The sequence below is a fragment of the Muscardinus avellanarius genome, assembly GCF_963383645.1.
Source record: "Muscardinus avellanarius genome assembly, chromosome: 12".
In the NCBI taxonomy this organism is placed as follows: Eukaryota; Metazoa; Chordata; class Mammalia; order Rodentia; family Gliridae; genus Muscardinus; species Muscardinus avellanarius.
The window spans coordinates 59846229-59873616 of record NC_137798.1 but is presented as its reverse complement, the minus strand read 5'-3'; the positions used below and the strand labels follow the sequence as shown (position 1 = coordinate 59873616).

The window sequence follows — 27388 nt, the reverse complement described above, 5'->3', positions numbered from 1 at the left end:
TGCTGCGGAGTTGGTGGGGAAGAACAGGTTATTTACAGGGGAAGGAAAGGCCGATGACAAAATAAGCTTTTGTCAAAAAGGATAAAAGCTTATGCTGAGAACATCTTAGCAGAAGGAAGAGGCCTTGGAGTCATTCTTAGCGTCACAGGGAACTTGATCTAGCAGTGATGGTGGCGTATTTGGGGCTTGCAGGCAGGAGTGGGGGCTGGAGAAGTAGAGAGAGTGCGTCAGGAGAAAGACAAACAGCAGCTTGAATGTGAGGGTCAGAAGGAAGCCATTTCCTCTACTGCTAACCGCAAGGCAAAGCCAGTCCATTCTGGGGGTGCCACTGTGAGGCAGAAGTGGGGGTCAAGGTGAGCCATTAGCCATGAATGCTCGGAGACCCTGGACAGAGGGACCCGCCCAGGCAATCCGGCAGGAGAGGAAAGATCAGTAGCCGGCCAGGTGGGAATCTGCTTCCATAAACAGGACTCAGGAAAGGGATGCTAATTTTATCTCCTTAAACAACTATTGATTACTTGTACATGTTCAGGCACAGGATGGACTCATAAATCTATAAACAGTGTAAAGGTTTATTGATAAACAATATGTAAACAACCCAATTCCAAGAGAGTGTCTAACATGTTGTGAACCTGAGGATTTTAATTCACTTTCATTCACTGTCTTTCTCTGTTGACTTTGTCATGAACTACTCCACAAACTAGAAAAGGGAGAGGAGGGAATTGTCTCTGGACTCATTGCTCCCAAAGAAAGCATTCTCTGTAGCCCCTATATTGCCCTATGGGTAGCTTATAAGTGAGCAATGCTAATAGAAAATCTTGCTTTTTCAAAAAGCAAATATTCAAATGGCTAAAAGTCTAAATGGACTAGAAATGAATGCGAAATAGATCAACAGAAGCCATTTTAATAGGAAAAAATATGGAATGTGACATATAAATGGAAATCTTACACTTATAAAAGCAGGCAAGATGATTGCATGTGACAAATACTTATAGGCAAATGAGAAAAAGGAGAAAAAAAAAGTCCCCCTTCTAAAACAAACTAATCTCTTTTCAGCATGCAATTCGCCTAAATTCTGACATTTATGCTTGCTTGAAAAAACAATTTAAGTCAACACTTCCCACTCTGTTACTCAACCCCGAGGCATGTGATTTTGATTAAATGGCCCCAAAATACCTTCACACACAAGGAGTGGGCACCGGCTGGCTTGCACCTTGACAGACTCATCCTTCGGCTTGCCTCCCAGCTGGTGCAGCCGGCACCCTGCTAAACCTCCAGTTCTTTGCCCGCTCTCTCTCCTCCTTCTTCTTCCTTGAGGATTGTGCCAAGCCACCTCATTGGTCCCCTTCACACCGTGCTGGTCTCTTCAAAAGGTAACTTTTTGGTTTCAATGGCATCATAATCAACATGGCATCCCCCACCCGGGGCTGATTCTTCCATCCCAAGAGGGACCCTGGGACTTCCTGCTTCCTGAGACCTCTGTCCTGCTCAAATATTTTTGTCATTCAGTTTCTCTTCAAGTTTCTTCCTTCCCCTTGAAAACTTCAATCGCAGCTCCCCAAATCACAAGACAACTCCAGGATCACGTGTTCCCTTGCTGACTTGACAGTTCTCCTTAGTCCAAAACTTGGTCTTGGTCATACCATTTGTGTTCCTATCTCAGTACACGGTTCACTCCATTGCTCAAGAGAAAATGCTGAAAGTGCCCTGGTCCTCTTCGTTCCCTCACACCATACATCTCATTTAACAACAAATCCTGATGACTGCCTCCAAAATATGTCTGTAGAGCTGGGCATGCTGGTGCACGCCTGGAATACCAGTACTTGGGAGGCAGAGACAGAAGGACTGCAGGTACGAGGACGGCCTCAGCAACTTAGTGAGACCTTGTTTCAAAACTAAAAAGAGCTGGGGGTGTAGCTCAGAGGTTGAATGTCCCTGGGCCCAATCTCCGGTACCACAATGAATGAATGAATGAATGAATGAATGAATGACTAGTTCTTCAGAATCTAACCACGTGTCTCCATACCCACAATTGCTATCTCCATCCAAGACATCACATCTTTCACCTGGCCTGATGGAGCCACCTGAACTCCCTCTCTAACCTTCTCACGAAGGCCTGCTACTGTCTGGACTGCAGTCAGAGTAATCACCAAGTTCAATGAAACACTCTTCTATTCGCCTTCTAGGGCCTTCCACAGGCTTCCCATTGCACTTAAAACATCATCCAACATTTTATTGGATTTGCACGGCTCCTGACAGCTCCGTAGCGTACAAGTCTACCTCCTCAGCCTCCTCTCCTACCACGCTTTGCCTGGCTCACTCCATTCCCATCAGGCCAACTTCCTCACTACATTTGAAACATACAACTCCGAACATCATCTGTGCACATAGATTAAATACTAGATCTCTGCGAATGTTAATTGGTCCTTCTATCGTCCTGCTTCTCTGATACAGCCTCAGGATACACATTCTGTCCATAAGACATCTCAAGCCAGATGTCCCTATGCCAACACTAATTAGACACTGCAAAAAGGAGCTGCTCCTCCGTTGCCAGACCAGAAGCCTTGAAGTGGCTGCCAAAATCCACTGTACTTCAGCCCACCATCGGTGGACGGCCAAATCCTACCAGGTTCCCCAGCACAGAAGTCTCCACTTGCCCCTCCCTCTTCCTCCCTCTCTTCAGAGTCCTGATCCTGTCTGGGTCCCCACACCAACTCCGGTTGCCCCTCAGCTTCCTCACACCACTCTAACAAGTGTCCTTCGAAAAGCCTGACAAAGGATTTTCCTGTACCCAGCTCTAGGTCCCTGGTTGTTGTCTCTGGTCTGCCTCCTCCTACCCAAGGCTCTTTTATAGTCTTATGTGGACCAATACGACGGCCACTAGCCTCATGTGACCACGTAAAGCTCAACTAATTTAAATAAAAATTCACTGCCCCAGTGGTACCAACCATGAGTCAAGTGTTCAGCAGCCACTTGGGCATGCTGGGACTAATGTATCCAACTCTCACAACAAAATCTGCTAGAATAAGTTCCATACCCAACAAAGCCCTTCCAACCCACTTTCTGCTAAGGTCTCATGCTTCCATTTTAAGGAGCATCTTATGCATTCCTCCGTAAGATCCCTAAGGTTCGCCCCAATTTTAAGGGAAAAGGAGATTACGCCCCCTTTGCCCTATCCCACATAAATAGGACTTCTCTCTCATAAGCCTTGTTATCTGTATAAGCATTTACGTAAAAATATTCAACATATACCATTTCAATGCCGACTCAGCTATTATGCCTTTACAGTGTGTTCAGTAAGGCTGGCTACTTTAGACCGAATGGCCTTGGAGGCAGAGACAATATTTAATGGTGTTAAGCATAGAAAACTCTTGAAAAAGTGTGCTTTAATGGAGATGATAACACAGAGGGGAAGCATTTGGGCTTTGTAATAGCTGGGCCTAGATCTATTCTGCCACTTAATAGTCAGGGACCGTGGGCAAGTTATTTACTCCCTTGGTGTCCTCAGTTTCAGCATCCATAAAAAAGAAAAATGGTAACTTTCCCTTCTAGAATAGTGATAATTAAATGAGACGGTGCCTGTGAATCACTTAGCAATGTTGATACATGATGACCGCTCATTAATGTTAGCTACTGCTGCTGACACTATATCAATTAAAGAGTTATAAACAAAGTAAACTTAAATAATATATGAGGAAGTTAAAAGCAATCTGGAAAGAAATCCCAGATGTGACTGCCTATCTTACAGAGTCAAATGAATATCTTCTGATACAATGTAATACACATTGCTTAAATATCAAGCCTTGGAAAATATGTATCAGAGGAACATAAATTTAAACCTTTCTATTCTATTTCTTGTATGAAAGCTGCAGTTTCCAGTCCTTTGGAAAATCTGTCTCAGAGACAGTGGAACCTTGCTTGGCAAGTTGGACAAGTTTCCATTAGTTAAATGAAAGAAGGATGATTTCATCTTAAAAGTGAAATGTGGAAAGTGGTTAAATGGGGAGAGTACAACCAATGACACCACTCTTTTAAAAATTCTGAAAAACAATACAATAATAGGAAGGAGTAAGATTTACAACTCAAAGCAAACGTAAATATTAGTTTGTGCTGAGTGCTTAAAAGACCAGTATCTGAGACAGGAGGATCACAGGTTCAAGGCCAGCCTCAGCACCTTAGTGAGAACCTCAGAAACTTAGTGAAACCCTGTTTCAAAATTTTAAAAAATATTTTATTTTGGATACTCCACACATACCAAGAGTGTGGCTCAGAGGTAGAAAAACCCTGGGTTGGCTGGGCATGGTGGCGCATGCTTGTAATCCCAATACTTGGGAGGCTAAGACAGGAAGATTGCAGGATCAAAGCTAGCCTCAGCAAGTTAGAGAGGCCCTCTGCAACTAGTGAAACCTTGTATCAAAATAAAAATAAAATAGAGCTAATGCCCCTGGGTTCAATCCCTAGAGCCACAAAAAAAGAATAAAGAAAGAAAGAAAGAAAGAAAGAAAGAAAGAAAGAAAGAAAGAAAAGGAAAACTCCTGGGTTCAATCTCTAGTACAAATAAATATATATAATCTGTTATTTCAGTGGACAAATAAAATAGGCATGCACATTCCGTACATTTGGAGCATCCCCTTCCCCAATTTTAGTATCTGAAATTCAGAAGTAGTCATATACTCAACAAATCAAAGGCCAGTACACTAGTTCTGCCAAAGCAGTCATCCAATCTTCTTCTGCTCTGGCTTCTAAATGTGCTAGGCTGATGGTTCTCAAAGTGTGTACCCCTGAACAAATAGTAGTAGCAGCTGGGAAGTTGCAAACTTTTGGGAGCCCAGACCTAATGCATCGGAAATCCTGGGGGTGGGGTCCACCAATGGGTTGATAATCCCTCCAGGTGTATCTTGTACTTGAGCATGGATGTACAGCTGTGCCCTCTGTTGGAGACACATGTATCTTTGTTTGGGGCTGCTCCAGTAAAGAAGTCATTGGGCCTCCTTTTGGACAAGCCAATCTTCAACTGGCCCTCACCTATCCATAATATGGATTCAACTTCCTTCACTAAGACTTGACTCTCTGATACGAAAATTAATGGAATCATTTATAACGCTAAGAAGAGCTCATGATTTGCATCTCTCTGACTGGAGGACATTACGCTAAGCAAGATTAGTCAGTCGCAAAAAGTACGAAATCGGATGCTTTCACTAATATGTGAAAGCTAAAGTGAAATGGGTTATAGGAGGAGCCCCAGGTGAAAAGGAGAACCTATAGAAGAGCAAATGAGGCCATCTAACTGAGGGGAGGGGAGGTGGGAAAAAGCTCTCTAAGGCACATGATGTATTTAGACAAACGTATTGATATCAATCACTAAGCCAAGCGTGGGAGGGAGGGTTAGGGAGGGAAGGGGGTGGGAATTGGATGGGGGCTGACTGGGTGATGTGTGCATGTATGTCTACACAAGTTTTTTTTTTTAATCCCACTATGATGTATGAATACAATGCACCAATAAAATAAAATAAGAGCTCATGAAGTAGGACCTTTGTGACTCTCAGGTACCCAAAAGCTGGGCCAGCTGGGGAAACCCCATAACCACTCATATTTGGGTACAAGAAAGAATGGAGCCAAAGAACACTTTGCTCAAAATCATATGGTTTCATTTACTTGGCCTTTGGAGAAAAAGTAATTCACCTGCATCAAGAGACAATAACAATATGGAGGATGGAGTAATGAATTAATTTAGGAAAGCCCCTAATACTTTTTTAAAAATTGATTTGCAGACCTGGGCATGGTGGCGCATGCTTATATTCCCAGCGTTTGGTAGGCTGAGACAAGAGGATCGCACAGGTTCAAAGCCAGCCTCAGATACTTAAGTGAGGATCTCAGCAACTTAGTAAGACCCTGTTTCCAAATGAAGTATAAAATAGGTCTGGGGGTATAGCCCGGAGGTAGAAAAACGCCCTGGGTTCCACTCCCAGTACCACACACACAAAAAAGATTTGTGTATGCCTATAATCCCAGTACTTGGGAGGCTGAGACAAGAGGATCACAGACTTGAGACAGCTCCAGCAATTTAGCGAGGCCCTCTGCAGCTTAGTGAGATCTTGCTTCAAAATAAAAATAAATGAATAAATAAAACAGGGCTGGGGGTATAGCTTGAAGACAGAACACCTCTGGGTTCAATCCCTAGTACCACAAAAAAATTCACCTTGGAAAGCAAAAAATATCATGGAATTATATTAACAAAACTCCATTCGCTATATAAAATACCCACGAAAGTAAAGGATGCAAGAAAACCTCTTGGGATATTCTGTAAGGCATTACATTTCTTAATATTGTGCCTTACAAACTCAAAACTCTGAGGAAAATAGAGAAGGGTTCCAGATTTCAAAACCTGAATAATCACATGAAAGAACTTATAAACAAGTATGCCTTAAATGACACCTATTGTCATTTTTTTAGAAGATCCAAAAACAAAATGAAAACCTATTTTAATACTGTGTTGCTTCTATAATCTTGACAGTTATATTCTTACAATTCAAATATATTCCCCAGCAGAGTGCTTTATTCATTGTTTAGTGGAAAAAAAATATAATTCAATATGCATAAATTTCAGGTCTTGTGTTTTTTTAAAAAAAGATTTGCTTGAAGATTTTTCTATCAACAGTTATACAGTAACATTGTTTTTGTAAATAAGATAATTTAAAGTAACTAGCAGAGTCATTCATAAACCTATGAAAAAGATATATTGCAAAAGTTGTATATAGCTCAATTTCTGAAAGGAAAGAACAGTAGCGATGTCTGGGGCAGAGAAGGGTTGAGGGAGGTCAGAGAAGTAAAACCTTCCATTTTTCAACTTAAATATTTGGGTACTATTCAAATTTCACTTTGTATATATTTTATACCATTTTAAAAACTGCATTGGAAATAAGGTAACTTAAAATAATAAGCTGATGTCACTGGACCATTAATCTTTCATGTCTATTACATCAAGTGACACCAACTTTAAGCAGCCGTTACAGCTAGCTTTTATAATTTGAGTGCTTTCCACCAGATGACAAGAGATTCTACCTGGTACAACTCAGTCGCATGGCAAATTAAGAAACAGGGCCAGAGAGGGTATGGGATTTTCCTGCACCGTCAAATTTACAGATGTCGAGGCAAAGCTCGCTTTCGGTTCTCTGCCTTCTCAGTGTATGCCCTTTAAAAAAAGTATCACGTTGCCTGTCACATGTTCTAAAACAACACTCGTGTCTTAAAGATCTGATTCCTATGCGTGAACTTACTATCGCTTTACAAGCACAGAACTTCACTGGATCTAAAGCTGAAGGCTATCGTCACGCCCCACACTGGACCTGGTCTGTGTGGAGGCCCAGCGATGCAAGGCCAAGATAACAGGTTTGGCCGTTTTCTGCCTGATTCTGATTCCTCCAGTTCTCATCGGTGTGACTAACTGTATGTAGTCTCTTTATGCCTTTTTTTTTTTTTCCTTTCTATCTGTAGCATGGCAATTAAAACACCTAGCTACTGGATAAAGTTGTGAGAATTAAATGAAATAGTTTGAGTCTGTAGCCAAGTGTCTGGTACATAGAAAGTGCTCTATAAAGGTTAGCTATTACCAAATCAACATTTACACAAATAAACTAGGACCCATCTAGGGGGCGGGGATATAGCTCGGAGGCAGGTCACTCGCCTTGCGTGTGCAAAGCCCTGGGATCAATCCCAAGTATCACCACCACCAACGAAAACCTTTGTTTTAGTGAGAAGCAGCCTCGCTAGTTCCTGGTTGTTTTTAATGCGGTACAACTATAGTCTCCTCTCCAGAACTTTACCAGAAGTGCCCTCCTTAGAGAAGACTTGTGCTTCCCACAAATTAGTCAACTTAGACCAGCTCCACCTCTCAGTCTCGTTCTCCCTGGCAGGGGGAACTGAGACACTGGAACAAACAAATGCAAGCCGGGCGTGGTGGTGCATCTGGGAGGCTGAGACAGAAGGATCACACATCGTGGTTCAAGGACAGCCTCAGCTACTTAGTGAGGCCCTTTGCAACTCAGTGAGACCCTGTTTCAAAATAAAGAATAAAAAATAGGGGTAGAATGCCCCTGGGTTCCATCCCCAGTACCGGGGGGGAAAAAATGCATGTGGAAATCCTGGAAGAAGAGCTACACAACATGGTCAGCTCACCTCGACTCTTGGCTGGGAGTTGAGAGGCCTTCCCACCAGTTTGCTTTCAGATTTCCAGATCACCCCTCTTCCCTTTCACTCTTCCTCCCAGCTGCCCACAGTGGGCATTTGTTCTAATGGATCCCTCCTGGACCTACCTTGTTCTTGGTCTAGAGTCAAGCCCCGTCCAGGGCCACCCTTTTCTCCTTTCCATTGGTAGAAAGGCCCCTCTCTTCTAAGGCAGTGGATGCAAAACAAAACAAAACCACAACAGAAACCTGTGATTGATTTCCTTTCAAATCTGAAGAAGGTAATTTTTCACTTTCACTATTGTCATCACAAAAAGAAGAAGTAAGCCAGATCCCTGTGACCTCCTTAACAATGCCATTCTTTGAAGGCACAAACAAAATAAGCAATAACTGACAATTTAAACATACCTGAGATACTTTACCGCACACATTTTTCAAGTGTCTTATAACACCAGGGAACTTCAAAGAGCATCGCAATCCCTGCCTACCAGCTTAAATGGAAATTAAAATCACTAAGCCGCTATCGAGGTTTTTCAAGGATATTCTGAAAAATGTACCACAACAACCCAATGTGCGCGCACCTGCAAGTCTCTGGGCCTAGGAGACTGCCTCATTTGAGGCCACTGCTTCCACAAAAAGGATTGACATAGGCCAACGCCCGGTTGAGGGAGCACGGTGAAAACTCAGCTTTAGATTTTGGAACTGTCCAGGGGGGTGAGGTCTGTACCTGCTGTGACCCACGACTGGGCAGAGGAGAAGAGGGTTCACGGTTGACTTATCTGCAGAGAGAACAACTGTGAGCTTGCTCAGTGAGTTCTACAATCAGAGCAAATAATCCCGCAGGGTGTGTTCCTTGGTTTTATCTTTCTTGTAGTTCTTTTTCAAAACTGAGTTGGTCAAAAAGGAGAAATACAGTGAGTAAAGCAGGAGGTAGAGTTTTTGGAGCTGGGTTTGAGCCCCTCTGCTCTCGCCTGTGGTCTGAGTGAGTTTTACCAGGATCTTTGCTGATGCAGCGCTTTGCTCTTAGTGGATATTTGCTTTTATACTCAGATATTAGAGGAAGTAAAGATGCAGTCGAGTCAGCAGATCTCTTGAGAACTTTGAGGAAAGGAAGTCAGTGTCTCTTTCAGTCCAGGGCGGTCCAAGCACCATCCCCACCCCCACAATGGGCTAAGTTCCCTCTCATGCAGGGGTACTGGAGGCCCAGTGACTGGGATATGTCCCTAGTTCTTACTAATACCCAACAGTCTAACAGGCTGGGGACATCACGTTCAGATATCCAGGGTTGGTAGATTGGGTAAAGCCAATTGGATTGCCCTTGGCTTAGAATATTCTTTTCTCTTTATCTGATTCTACACTCCACTTACACTCATTCTCTCCAGCCCCCGGAAGCCGGAAGTGGATTATCCACTCAATAGTATCATTCATCCTTGCTATTTCGACAACTAACACAGTGCCGGGTGCACACATGGTGTACTGAGTGTCAGATGAATGAATGAATGAATGAATGAATGAACTCAGTGCTCACTGCTCCTCCATCCAGGCAACAAGGCAAGAATTCTCCTAGAGACAAGGATGAGAAGTCACAGAGCCAGATGGATTGGAGGGATTCTTTCATGGGGCAGGTGGGAGGGGAGGTTTCCAGACTAACTGGAGGGCAATAGCTGACGTCAGGTTTGCGACAGCTCACATATGAACATCTCCTCTACAGCCTACAGTGCCCAGAACACACCTGGTGCCACCTCGAGGAGAGTGCCCTGTATTGAACTCCACTAGGGTGACTTTTCCAGCCAAGACAAAGTCTTGGCCACAGCACCCTAGCCCTAGCCCCTGTCTGCAATAAGATATCAGCAAGGAAATCTGATTAATCCATTCAGGGCATATAACACTGGTAGAAGGCTTGATATATGCATTTAATAATATCTATCTTAGCCAGGCATGGTGGTGCACACCTGTAATTCCAGTACTTGGAAGGCTGAGACAGGAGGATCCCAGATTCCAGGACAGCCTCAGCAACTTAGCAAGACCCTTAATGAGAACCTACTTCAAATTAAATCAAAGCCAGGTATGGTGGTACACGCTTGTAATCCCAATACTTGGGAGGGCGAGACAGGAGGCTGAGATAGGAAGGAGAATCCCAGCAACCTCAGTACTTAGTGAGGTACCCCGCAACTTAGTGAGACTCTGTTTCAAAGTAAAGAATAAAAACAAAATAGAGCTGGGGGTGTAGCTTGTAGATAGAATGCCCCTGGGTTCAATCCCCAGTACCTAAATAAATAAATAAATAAATAAATAAATAAATAAATAAAGCTGGGTGTGGTAGCACACACTTATAATCCCAGCATTTGAGAGGCTGAGACAGGAAGATGGCAGGTTCACAGCCAGCCTCAGGTACTTTTTTTTTTTTTTTTTTTTTTTTTTTTTTTTTATTGGTGCACTGTATTCATACATCATAGTGGGATACAAACTTTTGTAGACATACATGCACACATCGCCCAGTCAGCCCCCACCCGATCCCCACCCCATTCTCTCCCCATCCCTCCCTCCCATGCTTGGCTTAGTGGTTGACATCTAGTATTATAGCAATTTATCCAAAATTAAAAATGATAATCTCACATAACAGTTTCATTTGTCTGATACCAAGCTTTTGATGACTTAAAGATAACATTTCAATATTTCTTTTTGCTTTCTTTCTTACCAGAGAATATTTTTTTCTTTTTTTTTTAGGTGAAACTATCATATATTTATTTTTCAGAAAAAAATCTATCCTGATATGGAATATGGACTCTAGATACCCAAAACAATCTCGAAGCAAAAACAAAGCTAGAAGATGTATATTTTCTGATTTCAAACCATATAAAGCTACAATAATTGAAACAGTGTAGTACTGTTCTAAAGGCAGATATATAGACCATTGGAGTTAAATACAAGCCTAGAGCTAACTTCTTCCCTATATTGTCAAGTTATTTTTGACAAGGTTTCCATGAACAATTGGTGGTGGAAATAATAATCTTTTAACTAAATATTGTTGAAAAATAATAATTACATGGAAAAGAATAAAATTGGACCCTTACCTAATCCCACATACAAGTATTAACTCAAAATAGATAAAAGACCTAAATATAAATCTTAAGACTATAAACTTTTAGGAGAAAATCTGGGTCATAAAACCTCACAACATTGAAATTGGCAGTGATTTCTTGGATATGATTTCAATGGCACAGGCAACAGAAGAATATACAAACTCCCTAAAAAATAAAAGAAAATATTGTATATCCAAAGACAATGTAAACAGAGTTAACAGTTACTAATAGAATGGGATAAAATATTTCCAATTGCTATATCTGAAGGTATATTAATATTCCAACTAGAAATCCTAAAAATTAACAACAATAAAGGCAAACAATACAATTTAGAGATAGGTAAAAGACTAACATAAATAATGAATCTCCACAGATAACCAATCTTAGTTGTCTGTTGGATGGAAACTCTTGTTTCTCTGGTTCTGGTGAGTGTTACCTATTTCTTCTTTGTAGTTAATCTCTTTGAGTATTTTCTCTAGCGCTGGTTTTGAAGACATAAATTCCTTCAGTTTCTGTTTGTCATGGAAGCTTCTTATTTCTCCATCTAATTTGATAGAAAGTTTTGCTGGATAGGAAATTTTTGGCTGGAAGTTGTTTTCTTTCAGAGTTTGGAATATGTTACTCCAAGCCCTTCTGGCTCTCATGACTTGGTTTGGGAAGTCTGGAGTGATTCTAATTGGTTTGCCTCTGAATGTCACTTGGCCCTTTGTTTTTGTTGCCTTTAAGATTCTCTGCTTGGCTTCCACATTGGTCATTTTGACAATTATATGGCGTGGGGATCCTCTTCTCGGATCCTGTCTAAAGGGAGTTCTATAAGTTTCCTGGATCTGTGTATCAACCTCTTGCTCTATATTTGGAAAATTTTCTGCTATTACTTCCTTGAAGAGATTGTTGATCCCTTTGGTATCACTTTCTTTTCCCTCCTCTATTCCAATTATTCTTAGGTTAGCTCTCTTAAGATGGACCCATATTTCTTCAATGTCAGATTCCTGCTGTTGGATATCTTTTTCTAGATTAGAAACTATGCATTCATTTTTGGATTGCTCATCTTCTAAGAGCGAGATTCTGTTCTCCATGTGGTCTAATCGGTTGTTTGTGCTTTGAATTGAGGCCTTTACTTCATTAATTGCATCCTTTATCTCTTTTTGGCTCTCTCTGAGTTCTTTTCGAAGCACCTCTATTATTTCTACAGTTATTTTCCTGATTTGATCTTCTAGAAATCTCTGATTTTCTGTTTTATCAGGTTCTGATGTTGTGGGGTTGTGCACATTCATTACTTCAGTGTTATTCCTCTTTCCCATGATTTCGGAAGTTTGTGCCTTCTCTGGGTTCTTCCCTTGGGTCACTATGGCTTCACTTAAGGTGCTCTGGATCTCGAGTCTGTATTATCTCAGACCCTACTACTCCTTTACTGGGTTGTATCACAGAGTCTCCGACCCAGGGAGTCGATAGAGGCTGCTTTAAACTATGGGGGGTGCCAGGTTGCACGCTCTCCTATGGTGTGATATCTCTGCCACCACCACTCCCTCACTGGGTCAAGTCCCAGGAGGCACAATACTGGGATTTCTCCTCTGTGGCCCGCAATTTGACTCACTGTTCTTGAGTACGTAGATATAGCTGTACTGGACTCGGTGAATTCACTGCTGCTGCCGCCGCCGGTGGCAATATGGCGCCTCTGCCACGCCCTCGGCCATGAGGCTGGCGTATTTTTTCTTCTCTGGTTTTGATTTCTACTCTGAATCCCTGCAGCGTGTGCTGAGCTCAGCCACTGGGAGCTTTAAATGCTGTCTATGCCGAAAGATCCCGCCTGGCTGTTCCGCATCGGCTCACCTCGGCTTGCTGTAGCCGTCCGCTGAGTTCGCCGCTGCCGCCGGCAGTATGGCGCTGCTGCCGCGTCCTCGGGCTCGTGTGTCTCCTCTGTGGCCCTGAGCTCTGTTCTCAGTCCGCTTTCTCTCTGGAGCCTGGTGGTTTTTTTGTTTTTCTGGTGATGGTGTTTTCTGGCTATGAAAGGCGCTCTTTTTGTGGTAATGGAGATTGGTTGTTAGCGGGACTCTTAAGCCCCGCTTTTCTCGGTCGCCCAGCCTCAGGTACTTAATGAGGCCCTCTGCAACTTAGTGAGACCCTTTTTCAAAAATAAAGAATAGGGTCAGGTATGGTGGTGCACACTTGTAATCCCAGCATTTGTGAGGCTGAGACAGGAGGATCGTGGTTTGTGGACAGCCTCAGCTACTTACTGAAGCCTTCTGCAACTCAGTTGGACTCTGTGTCAAAGTAAAGAATAAAAAAATAGGGCTGGGGGTGTAGCTTGAAGGTAGAATGCCCCTGGGTTCAATCCCCAGAACCAAATAAATAAATAAATAAATAAATAAATAAATAAATAAATAAGGCTGGAGATGTAGCTCAGAGGTAGAATGCACCTGGGTTCAATCTCCAGTACCACAAACAACAACAATAATAATAACAACAATAATATCTATCTTCCAGGAGCTTAAAATCTGTTGACCTCTTGGTAAAACCTCAGCATAGAAAATTAAAGATGATTGGTACTCCACAGAAAGAAAAATGGCTCCACATAAGATGGGGAAACCCAACTATACTGGACTTGGAGTCAGAAGACTTGGGACTGGATACTGAGTGCCTTTTCAACAAAATATGCACTGTCTCTGACCTGAAACGGTATCACACATCAAATGCACAACATAATGCCCATGTCTCATAGTGTTGTTATGTGTATGAAGTGTGATACCATTTATAACACTGTTGCAAAACCAGCACAGAAAGGAAAGGACTAGACCTGAGAATCCAGGATATAAGGCACAAGAGAAATTGGTACCACAGTAAGTAAATTTCAGACCAGACATGGGTTATAATCTGTAGGATCCAACATATGATCATTATGTCAAAAGTACCAGTGGAGCTGGGCATAATGGCCCAAGCCTGTAATCTCAGGACTTGGGAGGCTGAAATAGGAGGATTGCTGGCTCAAGGTCAGCTTCAGTGACTTAGTAAGACCCTGAGCAACTTCACAAGACCCTGCTTCAAAATAAAAATAAAAGGGCTGGGGGTATATCTTAAAGGTAGAATGTGCCTGGCTCCAATACCTAGTACCCCAAATTTTATTTATTTGTTTGTTTATTTTATTTATTTATTTGTGGTATGAGGGATGGAACCCAGGGGCCTTCTACCTCTAAGCTACACTCTCAGACCTATTTTCTATTTTACTTGGAAACAGGGTCTCACTAAGTTGCTGAGAGACTCACTGAGTAGCTGAGGCTGGCTTCGAACTTGTGCGATCCTCCTGTCCCAGCCTCCCAAGCGCAGGGATTACAAGCGTGAGCCACCACGCCTGGCTCCCAAAAATTTTTAAAAGCACCCGTGGTCCCCGCTTGTGAACCAAGTGTATTCTGGGAGATGTTGGTGATGGAGGAGCTACCGATGATGATGATGATGGTGATGATGCCTTTGCTTAGTGTTTCTGTAAACCTGGCGTTATCTGAGCACTTTATATGCATTATCTTGTTCAACCTGACAATAACCCTATGAGGCAGGTAACACTACTGTCTCCATTTTACAGATGAGAAAGCAAACTAGGGCCTGGAGAGTTCAGTGCCTCACCGGGGGATCCCCTCAGCACATCCTTTTCTTTTCAACAGTCAGTCGAGTAAGAGGATAAAAGCATCCGAAGTAGAAGCCTCGCCTTTATTCAGCAGGGCTAAAAGGGTGAACTGGAGAGAGGGGAAGCTCGGGAGCAGGGCTGGAATGAAGTTACAGACGCTAAGAAGCAACCTGCAAGAGTCCTCGTGTGAAAGACCAAAAGGCGATTCTTTATCGTGGGAGATAAAAAGTCGCCCGCGTGTCAGCGGAAGGCCAGCAGGAAGCTGGGAGAATGTAATTGTTGGGAAATCAGCTGACATCCACCATGGCGTTTTCCCTGCAGCCTGCCCGATGCTCCAGGCACACTAATCAGCAACGTTTTCATTCTCAGAGGCACGACCTGCCGCTGTAACAGTCCAGGGCTGGGGCAAGGGTGCGCGAATGAAGCGGCTGCCGTCCCCAAAGCGCCGCGCCACCTGAGTATTCAGCACCATTCCTGTGCGCAGTGACAGGAGGGGACAGCTAAGCTAGCTGTCACCACCAGACTGCTAATGAAAACCAGAGAGTCTGCAAACAAAACTGCCAGCTCCTCGAAATTCAACCAGAACAGTACACATTAGGAAACGGAGCCCTTCCATGGGGGACAGGTTCCCCTGGTGGTGGGTTCCACGCAGGACTGTCTCAGAAACAACCAACCGACATGAGACCTATGAAATCTGAAAACGTCTTTGCAATTCTGTGTTTTTCTTCTTCTAAATCAATAAGTAATTGATTGTTTGTCAATCGGGACCTCTTACATCCCAAACATAGATAAGAGACTTCAGAGATTAGCTACAGATCTTTATGGTTATGAAACCAATTTACAAAATCAGAGCAAAACATAGATATCCCTTGGTGCAAATATAAAACTGCCAGGTATGGGGGGTGGAGAGAGAGAGAGAGAGAGAGAGAGAGAGAGAGAGGGAGTGAGAGAGAGAGAGAGAGAGAGAGAGAGAGAGAGAGAGAGAGAGAGAGAGTGTTAGTTCCAAGGAAACCATAAAGGCAGTGGTTGTAGCTTTGGTTTGTTCCATGGGAGAAGACCAACAGAAACCACTCTCCCTGACTTGCCTGGGGTAACAGGTTGGCAGATGGTGATTTGAAGACACTGAAAACAAAATCCCAGGGTTATTTTTTATCGAACACAAATATTTTGCTTTAATTAGCCAATTCATGCAGAATTTCAGGCCAGACATATTTCTACTGAAAATAAGCAGAATCGTAAAGATTTGGCATTTTTTAGAGAGTCAGCAGCAGAATGTTAGACCTCTTCTTCATCTCCTTGTCAAGCAGCCAGGCAGAGTAGAACCAAACACTGGCTGCGTGTGAGAGAAGTGGGGGTAGAGAACCCGTACTGACATGACAACGTTTGGAACACATTCGGACATCTCACCGAGGCAGCAGATAGCAGGCACCCCTAGATGCCTTTTTTGCGGTACCCATGGATGGAACCCAGGGGCATTGTACCTCCAAACTATACCCCCAGGACTATTTTTTATTCTTTATTTTGAAACAGGGTCTCACTGAGGTGCAAAGGGTCTTGCTAAGTAGCTGAGGCTGTCCGCGAACCATGATCCTCCGGTCTCAGCCTCCCGAATCCTGGGATTACATGTGTGCGCCACCACGCCCGGCCCCACAATGCCTTATTTGAAATCCCAAAGTAAAGGGGACCCGGGCTGGGCATGGGATGGAGGGGCCAGGGAAGCACTGATCCAGCCCAGCAGGCCACATGGCTGCCACTGCTTTCCACGCCCTCCTGGTGGTGGCTGTGAGGAGTGGCCCCATGTGTGGAGCCTGTGACCTTGCTCCCCTCCCGCTCCCTCTGGTCCCTGACCCCATGTCTCAGTTGGGTTGGACAAGGGGGAGGTATTTTAGACAGGAGTGAAGGATGCATGTGAGACCTAGAGATGCTGAGGTCCTTCACCAAGCCTCCACCACCACATGAGCACATCGTCCAGACCACAAACAAAGCATCCACGTCCAGACCATCACGACAGCTCGGTGACAGTGTCACAGGGATGCTGCCTCCATGCATGGCCCCCCACCCCGTGCAACCCACACTCACCAAGAACTTTACAGCTAATATTTCATTTAATTCTCACACGACTCTGCGGGGAGGGTTACTTCCCCTTAATAGAGACGAAGCAACAGCAGCTTAGAGGGATTAAAGTAATTTTCCGGGTCCACGGATCTGCTTAACCACGTCCCCTCCCCCAGCCCTGCTCCATCAGGGCCCAGTGAGACAAATGGGCTTCGGACTAAACTTAGTCAGATTTTAAAAAATAATAAATGCCAAGAAGCAATCCCAACCTGTCTGACTGACGGCAGAACTTCTCTTCAACACCACCATTTAAAATAGAACTGCCAAATGTCTACTCTCCCGGAACATCCACAGACACTGGAGCCAGATAACAAAACCAACTTTCCAATTTCTAGCCTGGATGGAGATTGTCGGAACTAGTTTGAACGATAATATACATTAGTTTGGGGGTTCTGTTTTAACATATACGAGTATGCTCTGTCCGGAAACAATAGAATGTAATGTAATGAATGACTGACAGTCTCCTGCAGAAATTTCTCTTGTTGCCCAAAAAATAATAATGTTTTGCTTATAGACGAATCTGTCTTTCAAGGAACAACTTACAGATGAATACGCTTTACGAGCAGAGTCATGACAGCTTATCATAACTTCTTTTTTTATTTCCTGTTTATTTTGTTTAGGACAGAGAATGCCTATAATGCTAAAAGTTGACACTACCTATCTCTGAATACTCACCCTCCTCGGAATGCCTATCTTCTAGATTTCTATTGCCTCTGCACTCGGGGTCTTGTATAGGACCCACAGCGCTAAGGCGGCATGACGAATGGAGGAAATTCTATGCACAGCATTTATGGGAAACACCAGGTTAGCCTGCTCCTGAGACCAGCTGCCATGTGTGCTGCGGCTCCCTGGTACAGGCCCCGCGGTCACGAGGACGATTCACAGTTGCCCTCGGCCTGTGGCATTCATCAAGTGGCTTGCTGAAGCAGAGACAAGGCTTTCTTCTGCTCCTGGAGAGTTGAGGACTGCATATGTTGTGCCATAATCTCCTTGCAACAAAAATAGCCTTGGAGATTTATATCCCTTCCAGGAAGGAATGAGGTACGGATGGTGACCATTTGGCGAGAGGCTAACAAGATGGGGATTGTGTGCAATAAGTGGCCCATTGTGACGGGGCACGATGTGCTGCCGGAGACCTTCCTCAGATAACAGAGCAATGCGTCTGCAGAGGCTACGGCGTCTGTACATGGTTTATTGGTGTAGGAGGAATTCTTAATAAAAATGGCAAGAATTCGAGGAGTCCTGAGCGGCACATGAAACAAAGGGGGAAGAAATTTTACCTTCTGGGGATCCCCAAAGGCCACTTAGGACCGACTTAATGTAACTAGTGTCAAAAAAGGGTCAGAGGCACTTGGACGTGCTCTTACAAAGCTTCCTTCCACCCTGCGCACTCTCTCCACCCAGAAGCGCTTCCCTTCCCTTCCCTCCGGAGGATGCTGCTGGCAGGCGAGTCAGCCACGCCCTGTGGCCTCTGCGTGCTATTCTCTCCCGTCTGCCTCTCAACCGCTCAGCAGTTTGGGCCAAGCAGTCCTCAGTTTCTCCTGCTCGAGGCTCGCCCTTCACTTGGCTCCCAGAGCCCCGGGCTCTCCTGGCCTCCTGCCAGCCTCACTGGCAGCTCCTATCCACCCTTGTCTGCTAATTCCTACACTTCTTCCGGCCTCTTGGTGTTAACTCAGTTTTCGGTCCTTAACTCCACGTCATCCACCTTCGCGTCAGAGTGCAGGCTCACGCCATATACATGGCACCTAACGCAAACCCCCAGATGTATTTCTCCGCCCTCCACCACTCTGACTCAGGCTCCACACTGCTTATATCCAGCTGCTTATTCGACACTGGGACGTGGAAGCATTACAGATATCCCCATGCAATGTGTCTCAAACTGGATTCCCGAGCGTCTTTCCCAAGTCTGCTTCCCTTCCCATCTCAGCTGCTGAATTCTTGATCCTTCCAGTTGCTTAGGCCAAAAATCTTGGGAGTAATTCTGTGTGTGTGTGTGTGTGTATGTGTGTCACTAGGGACTGAACCCAGAGGTGTTCTGTTTCTGAGCTACATCCCAGCCCTGTTTAATTTAATTAAGTTATTTATTTTGGAGTATTGGGGATGGAACCCAGGGGCCTTCTACCTCCAAGCTGTACCCCAGCCCTATTTTATTTTGAAACGTGATTTTAACTACTTGCTGAGACTGTCCACAACCTGCGATCCTCCTGTCTCGGCCTCCCAAGTGCTGGGATTCCAGGCATGTGCCGCCCTATCCAGCTTTTATTTATTTATTTATTTTTATTTTGAAACAAGGTCTTGCTAAGTTGCTGAAGCTGCTCTTAAAGCTGAAATCCTCCTGTGTCAGCCTCCCTCATACTGGGATTACAGATGTGCACTGCCATGCCTGGCTTAGGGTAAGTCTTGACTCTTTCTCTCATACTCTGTATCCTATCAGTCAGGAAATGTTGGTTCTACCCTCTGGACTGATCATGACCACGGGTCACTAGTCACCCTGCTGCCAGTCAGGAGCAAGCCCCATCATCTCTCTTACCCTACTGACCTCCTAACAGGTGTTCCTGCCTTTCAAACCTACCCTCTCTAGGGCTTATTCTCAACACAGAAGCCAAAGCGCTGCTTCCAAAGTGTCAGTTGGATCTTCTCACTTCTCCGCCCAGCCCTGCAGTGTTTCTGAACTTCGTGCAGGTTGGAAGGCAAATGCTTTACCTTAGGCTACAAGGCCCTGTGGATTCCCAGTGCCTGCTCCCTCCCCATCTCCCCAGGAGGTGAGTACCTCTTGCCTTCCACCTCCTGCCACCTCGCTTGCTCACTTGGCCACAGACAGCCTTTGGTGCACTAAGGGCTCTTGCAATGGCCGCTCCCAGGGCATGGAGCAAACAGAAGTTTGCAAACAGAAGTTCCTTTACCTCCTTCGCATCTCAGTGCAAATGAGACTTGCACCTGACTCTTTAAAATCCCAACTCTCCAGCTAGGTGTGGTGGCCCACACTTGTAATCCCAGCATCCGGGAGGCTGAGACAGGAGGATCGGGGTTCACAAACAGCCTCAGCTACTTAGCGAGGCCCTTGGCAACTCAGTGAGACCCTGTTTCAAAAATAAAAAGACTAAAAAATAGGGCTGGGGGTATAGCTAGAAGGTACAATGCCACTGGGCTCCATTCTCAGTACCCACACACACACACACAAATCCCAACTCTCCATAAACACCAGTCAACACGAGCTTGCCTGGCTTTCAATTTTCCCACAGTTCCCGTCAGCTCCGCTGTACTCTGTGACTTGTTTTATGCTAGGGATGGCTTGCTATCGTCTGTCTCCCCACATCCCTCCACTGGAGTGGAAGTTCTACAAAGGAAAGGCTCTTTACTCTGTCGTGTGATGTATCCCACACGCCTGCAACTGTGCCTGGCACATTGCGGTTGCTTGATAACTATTTCTGGAATGAATAAGAAAATGCTTGGCTGTTGGATGCTAAATTAGGATCTGTGGGATTTCGGGCCCTAGTGGTTTAATTTACAATGCCGGAACTATTTTTCTCGTTGGCTGGATAATTCTCAAGATTCTTTTATGTCTTATAGGCACTATGCTTAATTATAAAAGAGATTTGTGAACTATTAAGAGATGGGACTCATTTTTCTCTGCAAATGTTGAATAACAAGTTCCCGTGTCCAACTGGTGAAATGGATTTGTTCGGCGTGCAAAGCACAGCACTGGGGTAAAAAAATTCAGATCCCAAATCTTAGTGCTTGTGTTTTACTTCTGGGAAACAAATCCGCAAAGAAAAAAAAATGTGGTACTTGGGATTGAATCCAGGGGTGTTCTACCACTGAGCTACACCCCCAGCCCTTTTCACTGTTTCTTTTGAAACAGGGTCTTGCTAAGTTGCTGAAGCTGGCCTCGAACCTATGATCTTCCTGTTTTAGCCTTCCAAGTACTGAGAATACAGGCATGCAACCCTGTGTCTGGCTCAAAGAAAAAAATTAAACCAAGAGTTCTGATGATGTATCTAAGCATATTATAATATTAATGTGTCAGTATATTTTTAATCTTTTAAAATTTTTGTCTTTATATATACATAGGCGTATATATGTGTATATATATAATATATATATATAAAACATGAGTATATTTGCACTATAGGTACTATAGATAACATATAGGCTTCCTCGATAATCATCTAATCTCATTCTCCTTCCCATGGGTCCTATTTCTAGTCACTCATTCATTTTATTCAACAACATTTACTTAATGACTATGCTATGTGCAAAGTACTATTCCAAATGTTAAGGACACAATAACAGGACAGACAAAAATGCTCCCATCTGGTATTCCCAGTCTTTTCCAGCTCCATACATAACAGGGCATTTATTTAGCACACACCAAGCATTTTATCTATATGCTCACTTATTCAAGCTACTGTATGAGAATGGTGTAATTATTCTGCTCATTTTGCAGACAAAGGATCATGAAGCACAGAGAGCAAGAGATGCCCCAGGTCACAGCTCTAGTGAATGGCAGCCCAGGGGCCCACCGGGTCCCCTCTTCTGGTCTCCCTGCCCTCCTCCAGCCCTGTGTCTCCAGCAGGCTCCACCTCCTCATCTCCACCACCACCCTAGGCACCAAGCACTGGTGCCTCTACTAGCTTCTAATTCACCTCCCTCCCTCCCTCCCCCTTCCCCAACTATGCACCCGCTACCCGTGACCAGAGATAACTTTAAAAAACAACCTTTAGACTCTTTTTTTTTTTTTTTTTTTTTGGTGGTACTGGGGATGGAATCCAGGGGCGTTGTACCTCTGAGCTACACCCCCAGCCCTATTTTTTTATTCTTTATTCTTTATTTTCTTTATATGTGGAACATATCAAAAATGGTATACATTTAGTCTGTGTTTGGTGCCCTCTCTCCCCATCCCTTTATTCTTTATTTTGAAACAGGGTCTCACTGAGTTGCAAAGGGCCTCGCTAAGTAGCTGAGGCTGTCCATGAATTGCGATCCTCCTGTCTCAGCCTCCCGAATGCTGGGATTACAAGTGTGCGCCACCACGCCGACACCTTTAGACTCTCTAATGGCTTCCTTGGTAGAGTCTACAGAACGCGCCCCCCCAAACCCTGTCCTGCTCACAGACAGCCACTCTCCTCCTGTCTCTAGCCTGCAGCCGCACACCAGGGCCACTAACGTGCCCCCAGATTGTATGTGGCTGGTTCTACCTCCTCATCTGGGATTTAACTCAATGTCAAGTTCACAGAGTGGCCTCCTTGGCCACCCAAACCAGAGCAGCTGCCCACCGCCAGCTCCCCATACACCATGGCTAGGACTGTGGATGGGTACAACCTCTTTGGATAGCCAGTTGGCAATACATACCCATCAAAACTTAAGGTCATTTGACCCATTAAATCTACTTCTAAGAATTTATTCCAAATATAAATGTGTGTGTTACAAGATTATTCATTGCCATGTGGCTTTTAATAGCAAAATATTATCAAAGACCTAAATGTTTATCAATAAATCATCCTTAATTAAGCTATTATACATAATAATGGATAAATTGTCTGTGTGTGGGGGGGGGTATTGGAGACTGAATCCAGGAGCTTTCGACTTCTGACCTCGACCCCAGCCATATTTATTATTATTATTATTATTATTATTATTATTATTACTATTACTATTATTATTATTTGCAGTACTGAGGATGGAACCCAGGGGCATTCTACCTCCTGAACTGCCACCCCCAGCACTATTTTTTAGTCTTTATTTTGAAACAGGGTCTCACTGAGTTGCAGAGGGCCTCACTAAGTAGTTGAGGTGAGGCTGTCTGCGAACTGCAATTACTGGGATTACAAGTGTGTGCCACCACACCCACCTCTATTTTGAAACAGGGTCTTGCTAAATTGCCAAGACTGGCCCTGAACCTGCAATCCTCCTGTTTCAGCCTCCCAAATACTGGGATTACAGGCATGCAGCACCATGCACATGGCATATTAGATACTCTCTATGCAAATAGCAATAACATCGTAAGTTAAGTACCATTATACGCCCTATTTTAGAAGAGAACACTAAGGCATGGAGAGATTAAGCAATTTACCCAAGATGCATAGCTAATAAGTGGGAAATTGTGGGTTTAGACCCCACGTTTTTTGTCTCAATGTTATACTATCTCCTAATACACATTCCCATAGCAGAATACTATAGTCATCAAAATGAATATGGGATTATATATAGATTGATGCAGAGACACATTAAGTGAAAAAAAAGTAAACTGTAGAACAAAAGGGTAGAGTTTGCCTCAAAAAGTTTTACAGTTTTTTTAAGAACACAGATATACGGCCGGGCGTGTTGGTGCACGCTTGTAATCCCCGCGCTTGGGAGGCAGAGACAGGAGGATTGCACAGGTTCGAAGCCAGCCGCGCACGCTGGCTTAGGAGACCCTGTTTCCAAATAAAAATGTAAAAATAGGTCTGGGAGTGTAGCCCGGAGGTAGAAGGGCTTCCAGGAACCCCAGTACCATTAAAAATAAAAAAGAACACAGATATATATATATATATATATATATATATATATATATATATATATATATGCATACATCCACACAAAGACATATAAGAAACAGAAAAATATGTAAAAAAGATCAGCTACCTTGGAAAAGGAAACTATAGGTGGCTAGAGGCAGGGTTGAGAGAAGACTAACAATCTGTTGCATAATTTCTGTGTCTTTTAATTTTTGTTGTGATGCTTATTGAAAGAGCTAAAAAAGTAAGTGTAAACAGATTGCTAGTTTGAGATAAATAAAAAAAGAACATGCCCAAGTCACCAGCTGATCACCTGCTCCATTTTCCTTACATATCTAAGAGTAATGCTTTGTTTATTAGTGTCCATTCGTGACTCTTCTAGAGTCACTATCTAGAACTGTTTGGTTTTTCTTTGTGGTTGTGGGGAGAGGCAGTGATGTTTGTTGCACGAGTTAGACAAGCTTTCTAGGCTGCACTGAAATGAAGCTTGGAGAGGCAGGGTCTGTGCGTGTGTGTGTGTGCAGCTCAGGGCCACAGCTCCAGGATTAAGCGTCCTACCTGGTACATAATAATGAATGGATGACATTAAGCATCTAAGAACCCAGGGCTGAGACAATCAGAGTTAAGACAGTAAGAACCTTCCATATCAAAACGCACAAAAGGTTTTAATGCCAAACTTACCAACAAGTAAGTTTCTCAGTATGAAGGTACTGAGAAGAGCCAAAGAATGTTATATTCTATTAGCACCAATACTCAGAGTTGAGATTCTGAAGAAACAATATTTGCAATGATAAGATTATTAAAGAAAAAGAAAATAGCCCAAACCTAATAACCCAGAGAGATTTAAAATGCAATCTGGGCCTCCACAGATAGTTTCATTATTTAAATAATATGGGGTTATAAGCTGGACTGCCGGAGCCAGCTGGTAAAAGTAAGGGGTCTGAAGAGAGGAGTGAGGATGAAAGAATTTAACTCTTAAGAATTTGATTCCAAGAATTTTTAATTCTAACATGGGGGTCCTGCCAGCCTACTCCTGAGTCAATATCTCTACTGGCCGATCCCTACTCTTGGGTCAATATTCTCTACTGGCCGACCCCTGCTCCTAGGTCAATATTCTCTACTGGCCGACCCCTGCTCCTGGGTCAATATTTCCTACTGGCCGACAATGGGTTTATTTCTCTTGAGGTATTTATACAGTTACAGGTCGATCAATATCCTCGTGCTATCACCACTGTAATACAATAAAAGACCAATCCAAATACATACATTACAGGTAGGTCAATCAATACCCTCGTGCCATCACCACCTGATTTTCTCTCAGACCTTTTACTTTGAACCTTCTATGACCCCAAACCTTGTTGACTCTGGGCAAAGGACAGTCAGCTGAATCAGAAATATTCTTTTAGGGGAAAACCTTAATGGCTCCCCACACTGGACGTGGTGGCCCACACTTGCAATTTCAGTACTTGGGAGGCTAAGACAGGAGAATCGCAGGTTTGAGGAGACCCTTAGCAAGTAGTGAGACTCTCATCAACCTAGTGAGACCCTGTTTAAAAATAAAAATAAAATAGGGCTAGGGGTGTAGCTTGGAGGTAGAATGCTTCTGAGCTCAATCCCCAATACAGAAAGAAAGAAAGAAAGAAAGAAAGAAAGAAAGAAAGAAAGAAAATGGGGTTTTAAAAATGATCATTGATTCAGAAAAATTTTACATCCATGTTTACAGAACTATTATTCACAATAGCCAAAATGTGAAAGCAACCCAAGAGTCCACCAGTAGACAATGAGTGAAGAAGTCCAACAATGGACTGTTAGCCTTGAAAAGGAAGGAATGCTTAAAAAGCAATCTGTCACGGGCTATGACATAGACAAACCTTAAGGACATTACATTAAGTGAAATAAACTAGACACAAAAGTACAAATATAGTTAGATGTGATGGTGAACACCTGTAATCACAGTACTTGAGAGGCTGAGACAGGAGGATCACAGGTTTACGGACAGCCTTAGCAATGTAGGGAGACTTTGTTTCAAATTTAAAAAATAAAATAGGGCTGGAGATGTAGCTTAGAGGTAGAATACCCCTGGGTTTGGTACCTAAAAAAAAAAGCACAAATATGATATGATTCCACTCCTATGAGGTACCTATATAAGTAGCTGGATTCATGAACAGAAAATAGAATGGTGGCTGCCAGAGGGAGCGACTCATGGGGTATTTACTGTTTAATGCAGATTAGAGTTTCAATTTTACAAGATGAAAAGAGTTCTGGAGATGGATGGTGGTTATAGCTGTATAATTATATTTAACACTACTTAACTGTACACATAAAATGATTATACTAGTAAATTTCATGTGTATTTAACCACAACTTAAAATTTTTGAAAGCTAAAAACCTAGAAATTTCTATGATAGACCCTGAGCTTTGAAGATTAAAAAAAAAATTCAGGAAAATACATACAATATAGGCCATTCTGTACAAACAAATACAAATATATGTGCAAACAAAGGAGATAAAATGCTGCTAGCAGTTACCACTAAGATGGGAAGGGAGTGATAGAGCAGGAGGTTCATGTATCACTCCGTGTCTCGGCAGTGATTGAACCTGGCACAAAAAGAACATATTTGCTCTCCTTGGCTTCCTAGGGCAGCTATAACAAAGTACCACAAGCTCGGTGTCTAGAACAACTGAAATTTATTGTATCAGTTCCAGAAGCAGATCCAGTGGTTTAAACTCAAGGTCTAAAATAGAGGTGCCAGCAGGCCACGCTCCCTCAAGGACCAAGGAGAGCCCTTCCTGGCCCCTTGCTGGCCGCTGGTGGCCATCCATCCTGGGTGGTCTTCTGCTTGCAGGAACATCCCTCCAATTCTGTCCCTTATCCCATGGCATCTCCCTGTGCACCTCTCTTCCAAAGTATTTTCCTCTTTTTTGAGAAGACTAGTCATCTTGGATTAGGGCCTACAACGAATGACCTCATCTTAACTTGACTCCATCCGCAAAGATGCTGTTTCCAAATAAGATAACACTGATAGTGGCTGGGAGTTAGGGCTTTAACATTTGGGGGTGGGGACATAATTTAATGATACTTTTATCCCCTTTGGTACTGGGGAATTGAACCCAAGGGTGTTCTAACTGCAAGCTACATCCCTAGCCCTATTTTGTTTTTTACTTTGAAATAGGGTCTCACTAAGTTGCTGAAGGCCTTACTAAATTGCTGAGGCTGGCCTAGAACGTACAATTCTCCTGTCTCGGCCTCTCAAATACTGAGATTACAGGTGTGTGCCACCACATCTGGCTAATTCTTACCTCTTTAAAATCCATACAAAATTCCTCGAACGCTACTTATGAGCCCTCCAGAGGCTGAGGAAATCAAAGTCCATTAGAGGCAGGCTTGTGAAAATAGGAGTCTGGATTCAGGAGACACTGCAGTGGTAAGAATCCTGGCTCAGCCACTGACAAACTTGCATGATCTAGAGAAAGTTCATAAACTTCTCTGAGCCTCAGTTTCCTTACTTGTGAAATACCACCAGCTGGCTCAAAGGGTTATACAAAAATTAAATGAGTTATCAAGTGCTCAGAACAATACCTTGGACATTATAGGTGCTCAACCCACATGAGCCACTGTGGTTATGACCGTCTCCACGTGCAGATCCCAAAGCCTGCCCTCCACACCATTCCCACTGAGAACACCTTTGTTTCTGCAACACCTGCTCCCTGGCCATCCCCACAGACTTGCTTGCCGACACTTTGCCAGTGATTCATCGATACAAGGCTACATGGCTGCATTAATGCACTTAGCCAACTTCATCCTTCATCCATGCAGTTAGCCAGCTCCCTTCCTCAATGTGGTCCCATCTGCTGCGTGGCTCTCACACTGTCTCAGAGCAGAATCTCCCAAAC

At 43.6% G+C, this 27388-nt stretch overlaps 1 protein-coding gene across 2 annotated transcripts in view; it reads right to left on the bottom strand.

Moving 5' to 3' along the window:
- The window catches only part of SAMD4A (sterile alpha motif domain containing 4A), a gene marked incomplete at both ends in the record, with an annotated part of 249891 nt that overhangs the window by 153595 nt on the left and 68908 nt on the right, over positions 1-27388 (bottom strand). The gene's annotated exons all lie outside the window — the stretch shown is intronic.